Source organism: Pelecanus crispus, chromosome 15 (assembly GCF_030463565.1).
Source record: "Pelecanus crispus isolate bPelCri1 chromosome 15, bPelCri1.pri, whole genome shotgun sequence".
NCBI lineage: Eukaryota > Metazoa > Chordata > Aves > Pelecaniformes > Pelecanidae > Pelecanus > Pelecanus crispus.
In genome coordinates this window covers 7,349,931-7,364,462 of record NC_134657.1, presented here as the reverse complement: position 1 = coordinate 7,364,462, position 14,532 = coordinate 7,349,931, and the positions used below count along the sequence as shown (strand labels likewise).

The window sequence follows — 14,532 nt, the reverse complement described above, 5'->3', positions numbered from 1 at the left end:
ACTTGTCACTGACTCGGAGTGAATGAAAATTGCTGAGTGGGTGCAGCAGAGAGCTGTCTTTGCATGATCCTGACTGCAGATTCTTTTGGGAAATCATAGAAAGAGGCAGAATCTTCTAATAGTGTTGTGTTAAACACTTGTTACAGGAAGAATGTTAAAAGGTGATTTGTTTTTAACATTAAACTAATGCAAATGCATGTTTTGCCATGGACATTTGTGGTAAAAGAGCTGGTCTAGGACCACAGTCTGGATTGCTCATATGGTATTGTTCAAGCACAGGGGTTTTCTGCCTTCTAGTGATCTGAAACTAGTTCACACTTTTCACTTTAGGTAGAAATGGGATAAAATTTCCTCCTTCTCCTGTCAGTCTAAGCTGTGCTCAGGCAAGAACATGTCACTCAGTAATGCAAACATTACCTGTTCTCAAAACAATTTAGGCCTCCTACCTGAAGCAGGCTATACGTTATGAGCAAGAGGTGAGTTTCATTAACGTGCATAAAGCAAGGACAACTGCTGTATCATTTTGGTCTCATGAAATACATTATTTAATATCCATAGTGTTTCTATGGTCATAATAATATTTTATTTAAAAAAAACCAAAACCACCAGTGTGTTATTTTCAGTTGAAAGCATGTCTCCAAAATGCACAGTTCAGCACTATATCCTGAACTGCCACTTAAAAAGATTAAAAGAAGTGTAATACCCTTATCCTGGAGAAGGGTTTTAAGACCCCTTCATAACAACAGTCATATATTAGCAGAGTCATTCTTGTCTTGAGTCTTCATGTCTTCTTTGTTTGGAGCACAATTGGATATAAAATGGGGGAACAGTGATAGGAAAAGGGAGACGAGGGTGGAGGAAGGGCAGCAAGGTTGTGACACCTGGTTCACAGCTATTTCAAGGGCAGAAGCTATGCGCTCACTTGTCATTATGAAATAGTGGTAAATCCTCCTTTCCCTGCAGAAAGAAGGAAATGCAGTTAGAGTGTTTGATCTTCTCCTGTAGAGACTTGTTCAAATACCAAAATTACAGCTCTAGTAGTTCACAGAGAGACAGGATGAGGGATCTTCATTGGAGCACGGCATTACTCATAGGTTTATTCCATAGGTATTATAATGCAGAGTAGCCTAGACATATGTACAGTACTGCCAGCTCTCCGAGCTGTACCATAACGCGTACCATGTAGTGTTTGCAACTGTTTGAGCTCATTATTGGTATAAAGTGAATGACAAAGAATTACCCGCCCTGACAATGAGGATATCCCTGGATACTCTACAAAGGGAAAGAAGTACTCGTTCCACAAGAAAAAATGAACAGTGTATTATTATTCATTTCTAACAAGGTGAAGTGAGAAAAGGTGCTAATGAGCCATTTGGGAACTGCGTAGATTGTAGACATGTTGAGCTAAAACTTGTACAGGTCAAGAAAGCTTACTCCACGGATCCTCGATCGCTGTGGAATTGAGAGGTTCAAGAGGATGAGGTTCTTGTTCTGACTTGGGAAAACCCCAGGGCAGGGAAGAGAAGGGAAACAAAACAAAGATCTGTTGGGAATGTAGGTAAAGTGAAAATATCCCGAAGTAAATGTAAGTAGGAAAGCAGAATTCTAACTGTGAGCTGTGCAGAAGAATCTCTCTCCTGCCAGCCTGGCATTCAGGGACCACTGCTGTTTTTCAGAGCATGGCAGAAGCTTGCTTTTAAGTTAGCCATTAGTTTTCACTTAAATGCCCTCCAGTCCCCCACTGCACAGCTCCATAATGAGTAGATGAGAATTTAATCTTAATCTCCCAAATGGATTTATCTTTTAGAAAGATTAAAATAATACCCAGTAATGAGCTGTGTAGGTACCATTAGTTGTAGGCTGCCTTCTATTCCTTCTCATTAAGGGTTAGACCCACGCATCTATCTTTGCTGCCCGGTCATTCTACGTAGCAGTGGAGTCCTTAAAGCATAATCTTCCCTGTCTTTCTTAAGCCACAGATTTTAATTCATAAAAAGACCAGTTTAATGCTCAAATAAAAAAAAAAGGTCTTGCACAGACCAATTATTGGGAGTTAGGGTGTGAGGAAGGGGTAAGAATGAGTTGGCAGGAAGCTGAAGGGTTAAGCATTTTTGTGTGTCTGTGTGTGAGGACAGTGTATGAATTAAAAAATGTTTATTGCCGACTTGTTTCCTCTTTGTTTTGCAGTGACAGCTATTCTTAGCCAAAATGCTCGCAGGGCAGAGTATTATATGGAGAGCTCAGAACATACAGATGCTTTGCCCTGAAAAGGTAATAGTGGCAGTACCTGAGAAGAAAGCTGGCAGGGAAAACAGGCATGGGGAAAAGGGAGTTTTTCTCTCTAGCTCCTGTGATATTAGGAAAAAAAAAATATTAGAACTCCTTAAAGAGTTAAAACAGTTTCTTGGTCATTTCTGTCCTACTCTCCATTTTAATTTGCACGAATTGTTTCCTAATTGTACAACAGAAATTTTACAATAGATTTTCAGAGTTGGAAATTATAATTTATGATCATGCAGTTGACACAATGGACTGGAAAACTTTCTCCGATGGTTCAGCCTGACAGCCTGTGCTTGAACCGCAACGGGTTTCTTACAGAGGCGTTCAGTTTTGATTTCAAGAGTCTAGGTGGTGGTAAACTAACCAGATTCTCTGATGGCTGATAATGAGAAGTGTGGTATCATGGGCAGCTTGTTCACAAATGCTAGCCAGTACGCTTTACTTCATTGTTGCAGGATTACTCGTCATAGAAAAACTGTTTCTGCTGAATTGCTCATGGGCAATTATAGACATCCTTACAGAGACCATTATAAATATTGATGGCGTACTGCAGCCAGAAGATGTGGGACACACCTGGTAATTGACAAAGTTTTCACACCTCTTTCCACTGAAAATGCAAAAGGATTTTGCAGCAGAGAGGCTGTGATTTACTAGACCAGGGATTCACTCGGATAACAACACAAGCTAGGGCATTTGCAAGCTCTTCCACCTGCTTCCCTTAAATTATGCTGCTGTTTTGAGTGCAGAGGCAATGAATAGCCGTGTTTACTCCTGTGCTTATATCTTCTCTGGTTTCAAAACTATACCCACAAAGAGAATGTGATGAGCTGAGGAACCTGATGAAACTTCATCAATGTGCATTTGAAGCTATGTGACATTTCAGGTACGAGCACTAAGAAAATCATAAGGGAAACTGATCTGGAAAACTTAAAGTGCATTTAGGAGTTTCTTGGTGAAATGTCTGCCAGAGACAGGGAGAAGAATGAGAAGGGATGTAGTTTCAAAAGAATTATCACCCTGGATCTTACTATACTTAAGAGAGAGGAGGAACTTTGTTAGCGGTGAATCTGTCCTATGCCAATGCCTAGAAGCCTTTCTCTGGTAGCGCTGTACAGCCGGTGACATGAGGGAACAGAAGTGACTCAGCTGGGCAAATTCTGCCTAGCATGAGTTTTCCTTTTAAATGGCGAATGGGAGGAAGGCTAGCCAGCGGGGCGGTTCTCAATGCATCCGTAATTTCCTTCCTTACCTGCTGTAGATGTCCAAACACACAGCAGCAGAGCCTGCTCCCAGCCTCATCAGCCCTGGAATGCTCTTGGTTTTGTTGTTGGCCCTTTCATCTCTTAAGCACCTGCTTAACTTTAAGGAAGTATGCTTAAATCCAAGTGATTTTGGTCAACCTCAATTGTGTAAAGTATGTGCTCAAATTCTGTGTCGAACTGAACGCCTAATAGGTGCTGGGGGAAGCTGCTTTCTGGGCTCTGCCCCTGGACCTGATCGACAGCTGTGAGGTCTGGGGAAAGCTTTATGCTCACGCATTCCTCTGCTGGAGCGCTGCTATTTGTGCGCCAACCTGTTACCTGTAGCAAGAGCACTTGTTTATAGGGTCTCCAACTTTTCATCTTACTGCGTTCCTTTTCAGTAATTTTTAGTAGACCATTCTCTGCTAATGCGAACCGGAACGGTGTATGATGTTGTATATGCAACGCACACACTAATTCTCATCCACAGATGCTCGGGAAAGCTGGGGAAACAGTGAAGGACCAACAAGCAGAGATGTAATTTTTCTCTAGGGAATTGCCTAAGTTTAAATTTGTTGTATAAATCTCATGCTTCAAGCATGAGATTTCACACCAAGAGTGCAAGTGGAAAGAGGTTTTGCTCTGATACTGCTTTTGTATTCTTAGTGAGGTTAATAAAGTGAACTAGCTGAGAAAGATGAGCCCTGTCAGCTACGTGTGGACAAAGTCACCTTCTCTCTGTGTGTGTGTATGTATATTTTAAGGTACAATGATGATTATATTGTGGAGGCTACATATGCAGAGAAATGTTGTTTTTTTTTTTTTGAGAGAGGCTTTGTATCCAAAGAGGCTTTTGTATGAATTGGGGAATATGTCTTTTCCTGATCACCTTTCACACTAATTAGTAGCAAATCTGTCCCTGGCATTAGCTTCATATAAAATTAAGCTGAAAGAGTTGAGCTGTCAGTATGTCAGAGCTCCACTTTCTCTCTTAAACCAACAAAAGTCCTTGTTGCTTGGAAAGTTGACAAAGTCCTATTAAGTGGAGTGAGGACCTTAATTGGAAAGGTGGGAGGTCTGCCTGGCACATGGTCCTGGGCCCCCTCGCTGTCTAGAGCAAAGCTCCCGGGTCAGTCTCCTGAGGAGGAGTGGGAAAGGGGATTGTGGAAGCTCTAATTAGGGAGGTAATTAAGGGACAAGTTTCCTTTGGCACCGGAGAATGTTTTATAGCTACTGCTCAGTTTCTGACAAGTCTGCAGATGTCAAGTGTTGACACCAGTGTTTCCAACACCGGGTTTGCTGTGGGGTGACCTTCACTATTGTGCAGCCAGCTGAAGAATGCTGGATTAATGACCTTGCTTTGAGAAACTCTTAATGTGGCCACATTTGTAGAACCCCAAATATTTGGGAAGAGGAGCTGTTGCAGATTTCCAGTCGTTGCTGCAGTATATATATTCTTCACCATAGCGTGTGCCAAGGAATCTGAACAAAAAGGGCTGGGGCTACTAAACGATTGCAGTGGGGACTTGGAACAGTGGTAGCTGAAAATACAGTTCTTCTCAGCAGTTGTTGCTCTTTTTAAAGACTCTGCCATGTATGAACAACTATGAGGTGGTTGGTGAGCCCCTGAAGTTTTGCAGTGGCCACGCACGGGGTACTGGCAGCGTAGAACGGCGTGCCTGCGAGAGCAGCAGCGTCGTTACTGGTTCTACTCTGTCCTGTGGCCATGCCTAGGAGCCTTTCTCTGGCAGCACTGTGGAACGATTAAGGGTTCCAAGGAACTTCAAACACAAGAGAAGTCAAGGCACGGGGATACAGCACGCAGACGGGTACGAGCATAAAGCAGAGTGCATGGCGCAGTAGCCGTCGTCCTTCCCTGCTCACGTAGCAGAGCCTGAGCCCTGCACGCACGCAACCCTGAGCTGCACAGACGGGGTTGCGAGGCTTCGCTGAAAAAGGGGTAACGCATTTCCCGTTAATAACTGGTGAAGGCTTTCTGCATCGGTGGCGATTGGAAGCTCTGTTGTTTTTTCCCTTAACTGGGATCTTGGCTATGATTTCTTCTTGGAACGCGCTCACCTTTGTTCTCTGCAGCATCACGGAACCCTCTTTGCAGCTTCCTTGAGCAGACGCTGCTCTACTCTCTTCCGCTTTCAAGGCTTATTTGATTTAGTACTTTGATGTGCTTTTGTCCCTCAGGCAGGACCTACTCTGCTGCTGATAAAAGTCAAGGAGGACGTATTTTAACCTCCTAGGCTATGCTTTATTCTAATCTCTGTGGCACATTGAAAGGCTTTTGTCGGACAGTCTCGACGAACTGTCATCCTCTAATGAAGAAACAGGAGCAGGGGGTCAGCAGGGCAGAAAGTCCCTGGTTATTAGTGGGACTGGCATTGAACCAGAGCTGAGAATGATTCCTGTTTAGACTAAGGACTTGAGTACCTGGAGTATTTTATGAATAAAACCCTTATAGTCACGGTTTGTAAAAGTACTCACTCAATTATAAGAATAGTTCCCAACCCCCAACCCCAAACAACATTGGCTAAATTAGAAAAACTTAGAAAAGGGAATTTTAATTGGGTAGAGAGATTACAAAAAACTTTACGGATTTAAATGAATACCTTAGTTTCACAGGAATTCTTATCCTGTGAATTCAAGGCTAATTGGTGCTGTTTGGGAGGTATAAAACATTGTTAAAATTGAAGTGTATTTGCATACCGGTAAAGCCACTTTTGTCTATTGGAGCAGCGTGCAGGAGCTTTTCCATAAAAGAAGATCTAGTTCAAACAGGTAACGCGAAGTTGAACCCATTTTTTCTGTTTAAAATTTAAACAGAGAAAATGTAGCTGGAAAAAGGAAAGGGGAAAAAATGTAAACAGGAGACATTGTAAGTATAGTGAGCTCTTCTCATCTAGTATATAAACCAGGGGTATTTTAGTTGGAATAGCTAGAAATATGGAAGCTGATCTCAACTATCAGTGCCTCTTCGGATCTGCAAAATGAGGCGAAAAGCTCCTCTCCTGACCTCGCATCTGTTCACCCATTCCGGTTCAGCTGAATCCAGCTGTGCACTGGCTTTTAGGGCAACAATGAAGTGAAGCTTTTACAGTGCTCAAAGAACATTTCCCTTCCATTTTTGGTTTATACTGAATGATATGAGAAGAGCCATAAACTGAAGTTTTAATTTACGCAGGTAGGGCAACACATTGCTAATCAGAAGCCTTTAAAAATATATCGTCTTTGTGTAATAGATCTATTTAATTATTATAATGTAATAATAATAGTATGTTTATATTTGATAAAATGAGTCACTACAGAAAAGAGTTAAAGAGGGAAAGGGAGGGAAAGTGCCTTTAGATATGGTTTTTTTCCTTTGTTGGAGTCTCCTTTGCGTCTCTGTAGTGGGACAGAGTTTGGTTGCCTGGATGTGACATGCAGGAAAGAACTTAGAAACTGGCACCGGGTGTCAAAAGGCACAGATTTAAGGTCCTTTTCCATTTCCTTCTGTAACTCTGCCTTAGCGGTGTTTTGGCTGTTGCTTTGGCCGTTTGGAGTGGGCTTAAAGGTGCCAAAGAATTTCTGCTGATGTGGTATTGGGATCTGATGGCAGCATTCCAGGCGCAGTCCTGCGGGCAGCAAAATCACCTCAGTTGAGTCATGGCAGACAGACAAAATATATACCTTCCTGCCATCATTCAGCCATCTCGACTCGTCCGTGCCTTTCACTTTCTTCGTACCTAATGCTTGTGAAGAATCCAAGGAGCATGTAAAATGCCTACAAATCCGTGTCTTGTCTTCGAAGTGGCGTGTGACGCCTGCTGCTGTGATCGTGATTTCCCTGGCTGTGCTTTACGCGTGAGAAGTTTGCTTTCCTTCCCCATTAGAAGACGGGGACGGGAGGGGACAAAGATTTTGTTTGCTGATTCTTTCTGGTGGGTCTCCTGAACCTCCAGGACAACCCTCAAACGCATGCTTTTTGGGTTTTTTTGAATACTGGAAGCGTGATACTCTGCAGCTCCAGATCCCGGGTCAGTTAGGACTGTCCTCTTTACTTCAGTTTTCAGGACGAGCCTTGCTTCCACGAGAGCAGTTTGTCCCGAGTCATTCAAGTAGATGTAGCTTGCCCGCTCCCCGAAGGCTCGCATTTGCAGGGGAGGGCTTCGATGGTCAGCGGTCGCCAGACTCGGTGGGCGAGCTCTGGGGGGGTGGGCGAGCTCTGGAGGGGGTGGGCGAGCTCTGGAGGGGGTGGGCGAGCTCTGGAGGGGTGGGCGATCTCTGGGGGGGTGGGCGAGCTCTGGGGGGGTGGGCGAGCTCTGGGGGGGTGGGCGAGCTCTGGGGGGGTGGGCGAGCTCTGAGGGGGTGGGCGAGCTCTGAGGGGGGGGCGATCTCTGGAGGGGTGGGCGAGCTCTGAGGGGGGGGGGCGAGCTCTGAGGGGGGGGGCGAGCTCTGGGGGGGAGGGGCGAGCTCTGGAGGGGTGGGCGAGCTCTGAGGGGGGGGGCGATCTCTGGAGGGGTGGGCGAGCTCTGAGGGGGGGGGCGAGCTCTGGAGGGGTGGGAGAGCTCTGGAGGGGTGGGAGAGCTCTGGAGGGGTGGGCGAGCTCTGAGGGGGTGGGCGAGCTCTGAGGGGGTGGGCGAGCTCTGGAGGGGGGGGGCGAGCTCTGGAGGGGGGGGGCGAGCTCTGGAGGGGGGGGCGAGCTCTGGGGGGGGGGCGAGCTCTGGAGGGGGGGGGCGAGCTCTGGGGGGGGGGGCGAGCTCTGGAGGGGGGGGCGAGCTCTGAGGGGGTGGGCGAGCTCTGAGGGGGTGGGCGAGCTCTGAGGGGTGGGAGAGCTCTGAGGGGGGGGCGAGCTCTGAGGGGGGGGGCGAGCTCTGAGGTGGGCGAGCTCTGCGGTGGGCTCCCGCATGCAGCCGGGCTAACGCAGGAGCCCACGGCCGCCATCCCCGCGGGCTGGCGTAGCCGGAGGCCGCTGGCAGGAGCCGCCTCCGCCGCCTCCCGGCGCTCTGGGGAGCGGGGGGGTCCCGGCGCGGCCGAGCCCCTTGGCCTGGCCCATGGCGGGGCGGGGGCGCCTCAGGTGCCGGCCGGGGGCTTGGCGGCGGCGGGGCGAGCGGGGGGCCGAGCGGTTCCGAGCGGTTCCGAGCCCGGCCGTGAGTATCGCCCGTGGCTCCCCGCGCTTTGTGGGGCGCGGCGGGGGCTGGAGAGGGGTGGCAGAAAATTGGGCAGCCGCTGGCCGGCGGCGGGAGCCAGGGGCCTGCCGGGGGGAGGGAGCCGGGGGGTTCGCTATGGCTGAAGGCGACCCTAGACGCGGGGAGGAAGATTGCTTCGACCTTAGAGACGCTGAACCTTTCCAGGGGCGAAGGTACGCTTTCAACGTGCTGTTCCCGAGGAAGCGTTAAAACTTCATCGAGACTTGTTAAAAAACACCGATTTGTGCATACACGAGTAATCCCTAAAGCTGGGCCAGTCTCCGAGTCGGATGACAAAACCAAGCGGGATGATGCTCGAGAACATTTACTTTTTGAGGAGCTCAGGTCAAAATCTTGAACAAATACGCTAAATTTGTTTTAAATTCAGCGCCTGAGGTACTAATTTAGCATCTGCAGTAACACAGCATCCGTGGTAACACCGCACGAGAATGCTGGGACCGTTGTAATATTAAACCTCGCTGCCGTTAATGATGCTAAAAGCAAAGGCTCATTTACGCAAAGTATCATCATCTTGTGTTTGTCCTAATTCCTCAGGCTTGCGAGCAACAACTGGCAAGAAAGGCTAGTGAAAAACTCGGGGAAATGGGGTGTTGAAAAAGGTTTATGACACAATTGTAATACCGCTTGGAAGGATCATCTTTTAAATGCCCTATCTTAACAAATTAATGCCATATTGTATTTGTTTTGTGTTTGTCCTGAAGACCCAAAGAACACAGAACTGTTTCTGAAGTCTTTGAGAGCAGCTGAGCTATTGCAGTCCTAATTAAACTGCGCAGAAGCTGCAGATGTTCGCAGTTGCTCAAGTTTTTGTCCTTCTGTAAGAAGTTAATAATTCAACACACACTGCTGTGCTGCGGTATTGAAGTACGCACTAGTAGTGCCAGGGTATGTGGTTTGAGAGAGTATTTGAAGTACATGAAACAAAGTTCTGTCGGTTGTAAATCAAGCATAGATTTCAGCAGAACGAACCGAAACCTCTGCTTGAGACCAAGGCATGTTCCATCCCCGATTCTAAGTGAAGACCTTAAAACGCAAGTCTTGGTGAACCTCAGCTAGACACGAGCGCGTCCGCATGTGAGATCCAGCGCTTGGTTCTGTAGTGAGGCTGTGGTTTGCCATGCGCTGAACTTCCACGGATTTTGTGGAACTTGCCTGCGTTACCGTTTTTAATGATGATGCCCATATTTAGGCCTTGTGAACTTTTACAGTGTTGCTGCTTTAAGTGGTTTGTGTCCTGACAGAACAATCCGTCTGCCTTAGACTTTCTCAAGTGGAGTTGCTCCATCACTGGCATTTACATCAGGTTAAAGCTGAGAAATACTTTGCTCTTGGTAAAGACGCTAGCAGAAGTATATGGAATTTAATGATGAGAAACGCATATTTATGTTTGGGGTTTTTTTTATTCTTGGGTGAAAAATTCCTTCACCTCTATCTCCAAAAAAGAGAAAGTTTATTCGAGACCCTGTATTTAGATCTGAGATACATCTCTATAATACTTTAAAATAAGAGATAATTTAAAAGAAGCCCCAAATCAGTATAATCTCTAGTAGCCTGACTATATTCTAAAAAGTAATTACGCAAATTCCAAAGGTCTGTTTATGTGTGGTTTATTGGGATAAAGACAGCTGTGTCATATTACAGATTCCCATTAAAAATGTGTCTATAAAAGGATTTGGCTTTTCAGATCTGATCCGTGAAAAAGAGTGACTTGTATCCTGCGGATGTGATTACAAAGTGTGTTGTGGAAATGGCAGAGTGGCAAATGGCAAAGTCAATGCAAATGATTTTTGTTCTATTTCCCCAGTCCTTCAAGATAACACTGCTTACCAGATGCACTGCCTCTTGGGCACAGGCTTCCTTGGGATTATGTCATGGAGGAAGAGCATGCAAAAATATATATATTTTTCATAATCTTTGAATCTTCAGGAATGGAATTTTCCAGTGTCCCAGCAGGAGCCCTGAACTGGCTCTTTTTGTCTCTCACACTGTGCGTGAAAAATAACTGCTTGTGGGAAGCTCCGTGTACATCTGGATATGTTTGTTGGACTTGGACAGAGTGGTAGTCACAGTGCACGCTGGGGATTTCCTTAAGTGGGCAGGGAAATGGTCACTCCCACATTTTTGAAGTGTTTTGGTAGGAGCCAGCCACAGCAGGAGAGGCAACAGGAGCTCCACTCACAGCAGCGTTCCCCTCTGAGACCCACTCCCAGTGGGAGATATTGTCACAAGTGGTGTCACCACCTGATGAGGCCATTGGAACCAGTCAGATGCTATCCCGAAGCACAGCCCCGCATGTATCGCTGTAGGTATTAACATTCATTTCAACTGAAGTTTCTAAGCAGTCAGTGCCCTTATTTTGCGCAGGGAAACTGAGGTACTCAGTATAAAAATGAGATAACGCACGCTGTATCTGAAGGGTGTGTGAGAGTTTGGGTGGTTATGATTGGGTTTGGGGAGTTTATGTCCATACTAACGTATTGCAGCATTGCTAAAATCCTCAGCTGGATGCTCCCCAGTCTCTTCAGTTTGGATCCTGCCGTATTGGGCCCATTGCTCTTGAGTGTTCCTTGGGATTTAGAGGCTGCAGCGCTGACTCTGTCCTTGATTTCTTGGGCACAAGCTCTGTTACCTTTGTACAGCAATGGGACCTTGCATCTCCATTGCCTGAGGTCCTCAGGACTGTTGTTGGTACTGTAGACTTTCGAGTGAATTTTAGAGCGCAGTTTGCAGTGCTCCAGCCACATGAGTCCTCGAGAGTTAATAGTGCATCCCTTCAGGGACAGCCAGTCATTCAGACATACCTCGTACACAGGCCATGGTATTGTACCAAACTGCAAAATGTGCAGGCTTAGGGGAAGGTGCCTGTGGATGCCATTTCCACGCCTTGGCTTCCTCTCTATTCCTGGTTGTTCTCTTGATGCTGGAAAACCCTTCGTAAGCACTAAGCATCACTTATGCTAAACTTTCTCTGTTACTTTAGTTGACAAGCAAATGAGTGAAAGTTCGGTGTTTTCACCGCCAAATGCAGGTGATCTATCAGTGTAACAGAGGTACTGCTATTTCACTGCAAGGTGGAGTGCTAAAGAAAATGCTCCGATGGCGTGTTTTTGCACAGCATGTTTGAGGCAGCCTGCAGCTGGTTAAAAATTCTGTCTGGTCTTAAAATTGTCCTCTGTGTGAGAATTCCCCCCTGAGAACTAAAGAGCACAGAGCATTGATGTGGGCCATTAATTCTTCATAACGGTTGTGAACTGATCAAGGTTATGTGTGGGATAAATTAATCACCTGATAATGAATGAGGAAACTGTTTGAGACTCAGTATTAGACACGGGACTAGCAATCCTATTCCATCTGATAGGAACTCAAGTCCTAGCTTCAAGTTTATAGTCTCTGAAACAACAGTGAACATGTACTTTGGGGAAATTTAAACTGTAGGATGTTCTGGGAAGCCAAAAGGTTTCAGTTCCTGTGAATAATTATGTAGACTGCGAAATAATCACAGTGTGTTGTATGTGCCTGCTGGGCTGTAACCCTTCATATATCTTAGGCCAAGCAGGAGAGGAAGAACATTTCTTATAAGAAATGCTGATAAGAACAGTAGAATAGAGTCAGAAAGCTTGTGTTTGAGCCCAGTTAGAGTTGGGTGACAGCTGAATTACTTTGTTCTTTAGTGCCATAAATACAAAGTTAAATTTTGAAGGAAGCTTGCTTAGAGACAGCATGAGAATGGTCTCTTAGGACGCCTGCAGGAAGCAAATTCAGATTTGGAGTTGGGAAGTTTCTTACTAGTAGTGAAACAACACGCGACTGCTGACCGTGGTGTCCACTGCTTAAAGACATGAAAAACAAATCAGCTGAGTTACAGAGTTTTATCTATTGAAAGTATCAGGCAAATGACTCTGAATTGCAAATTCAATAAAATAGCAATCTGCTCATAGAGTCTTTAAGGACAAAAATTTTCTGAATAAACACCCCACAGTGGATGGACACTTTGAAACATGTCCTGGTTTCATAGCAATCCTCACTGCCAGCTGTGCAAGGTCTGGTTGAGAGCTTGGAGATTGCAATCCGTAGAGACCTACCTTTAATGCTTTTAGAGCACCCACTTGGAATGAAGTGAAGAGTCTGCACTGTCTAATACTCAGGACCTGCGATGGGGGAGACAGGACTGGTGATTTCTAGTGGGCACTTGAGACAACCCACCTACTGATGGCCAGAGGTGCCCTCCCTCCCTTCCCAGCCGCATAAATAGACCAGTTTTGCAGAGAAAGATTACAAAATCATGCTGGCAACTTTCTTTCTGGGCTGTATACTTAATAATAATCGAAGCCAAATGTAAATAAAGTATCTCTGATGAGAGAAGCATGCTGCCCAAATTTGCTTCCTATTTATACCAGTTAAATGCGGATAAAATCCAGGTCATTGTTTTCTGTAACGTACTACCCACCCAGTCAGAGCTGGGAAAACTTCTTCTGACAGGGGCTTGCTGTTAATATCAGGGCTCTGTTTAATGTCAGCTTCTCCAAATGAAATCAGCATTATCACCCAGCATTGATGTGATTGCTTTTATAAGTTGCAAGTGATGAATAGCAGAGGAATGCAGGAAAAACAAGCACAGTAATAAAAAAGAAGGGATTTTTCAAGTGGAGAAATGTAAGTTAGCGATAGGACGAGAGGAAATGGGCTTAAGCTGCGCCAGGGGAGGTTTAGGTTGGAAATTAGGAAAAATTTCTTTACGGAAAGGGTGGTCAAGCATTGGAACAGGCTGCCCAGAGAGGTGGTGGAGTCCCCAGCCCTGGAAGCGTTCAAAAAACGGGCAGAGGTGGCACTTTGGGACATGGTTTAGTCTAGTCTACCCTTGACTGGTTTAGTGTGGACTTGGTAGTGTAGGTTAATGGTTGAACTGGATGATCTTAAAGGGCTTTTCCAACCTAAACGATTCTATGATTCTATGATTTTAAGTCAGTTTTCTCCAGGGCTGATGTTTTGACTTCCATCTGTTCTAGTTTATATACTGCTCCTCTATGAAAAATAGACATTTGAAACTCGGAAGGGGCAAAGATAGTAGATTTGTTGTAAATTGTGTGCCAGCTGGTAAACTTCTAAGATTTGCTGTTGCTTTGTATTGAAGTCATAAAGGAAACGTCAGTGGCAGCGACTGTCGAGTAATCGGCAGCCAACTCGCAGTTGCTTGGGCCTGTGTGGGATTTGCATTTGGTGAGGGACTCTGGCCGTCATAAGTCAGAATCACGAACACTTTGCCGCAAACCTTTGTACGTATGTCACCGCCTCTTCTCGGCTGTCATTCCCTCTTCGGGGAAAACTGCGCAGAGCTTGTAAGGGTGATAGTGTTGCACGCGTTCTGGTAGTCCAATGTCCCCATTTGTTGGTGATGATACTCTCGCGAGCCAACAGTTGCTCCTGAAATTAGGCTTCGAGGTGAAGTGTGTTTCGAAGGGAGACAAGGGGTTCATGTGGTCAGAGTGTGGAATGCTTTACTTCCTTGAAAGTTATCTGGCTGCTAGATAGCAGTGCCTGTGTAAATTGTTAGCTGTTCCAGTGCTGTTTCCAATGCATGTGTATTTGGGTTATGCAATCTGTTGGAATAAGAGGCTTTAATTCACTCCACAGTTTCTGATGTTTCACTGTGTAGAAGCAAAGAATGAATGGACAAGGTGGCTGGGCTTGATTTTATACTTAAGCTGACGCTGAAGGGATTGAGTTGAATTTGTCTGATGCTGTGATTAGCATCCAGGTTTCCAGACCCAGTGAAATATTTTGAACTCTAGGCTGCACTATATAAAGACTGA

At 45.7% G+C, this 14,532-nt stretch overlaps 1 protein-coding gene across 2 annotated transcripts in view; it reads left to right on the top strand.

The window, feature by feature from the left end:
* Window positions 1-14,532, top strand: part of DVL1 (dishevelled segment polarity protein 1) — a 105,219-nt gene that overhangs the window by 63,673 nt on the left and 27,014 nt on the right. The window lies entirely within an intron of this gene.